Source organism: Octopus bimaculoides, chromosome 26, assembly GCF_001194135.2.
Source record: "Octopus bimaculoides isolate UCB-OBI-ISO-001 chromosome 26, ASM119413v2, whole genome shotgun sequence".
NCBI lineage: Eukaryota > Metazoa > Mollusca > Cephalopoda > Octopoda > Octopodidae > Octopus > Octopus bimaculoides.
The window spans coordinates 18,197,594-18,198,693 of NC_069006.1; positions in this window are offsets into that span (position 1 = coordinate 18,197,594).

Genomic DNA, 1,100 nt, shown 5'->3' on the forward strand with positions numbered 1-1,100 from the left:
ATATATATATATATATATATATATATATATATATATATTTATTACACACACATACACTGTAGTATAAACACAGTCATATATATGGTTGATTATGCATATATTTGCACACACACACACACACACACATATATATATCTATATATACGTATCTTTTTATTTTTATCGTTTTAGTCACTTGACTGCGGCCATGCTGGAGCACCATGTTGGGTTTCAGACAAATGAATCGACTCCAGGACTTATCTGTTTTTAAACCTAGTAATTATTCTATCGGTCACTTTAGCCCAGCGGCTAAATAACCGAGACGTACACGTCCCGGTTATTTGTGATGCAATGGTGGGGGACAAACAAAGACACACACACACACACACGTGGGCTTCTTTCAGTTTCCGTCTACCAAATCTACTCAGAAGGCTTTGTCGGCCCGAGGCTATCCAGTTACGAGAAAAACAACTTTACATTAATTTAATGGTATACTCTTTACTTTTGTGGAAAACAAATTTATTAGTCTTAAACAAGTTTCAGCCTGTTAAGCTATCGTTAGGAGTCCGATGATAGCTTAATTGGTCGAAACTTCGAAGTCACTGTCAACAGCATTCTTGTTTAAGAATTGTGTTTACGTCAACGAAATCCACTCGCAAGGCTTTAGTCGACTCGGGGCTGTAATAGAAGACACTTGGCCAATGTGTCGCGCAGTGGGACTGAACCGAAGACCATTTCTGGTTGAGAAGCAAGCATCTTACCACGCGGCCATACCACATCCAACCACGCATACGCATACATTCACGCAACCTATACAAAAAAGCTCAAATACACACACACACTCACACACACATTCAGTTTATTGTTTGCTGTAGATCAGTAAAGTGGTGAAAATTATTGGGCAATTAAAAAAAGTTAATGAGAGGAATGAAACTGATCGTTTAAAGCCATTAATAATAACGTTGAGCAGCTGTTGATTGGGTGGAGAAAGACAGGCGGAATGAGAGAGTGAAAGAGAAGGAGGGATGGACAGAGAGAGAGGGTGAGGCTGTAAAAGGGAGAGAGAGAGAGGGTGAGGCTGTAAAAGGGAGAGAGAGAGAGGGTGAGGCTGTAAAAGGGAG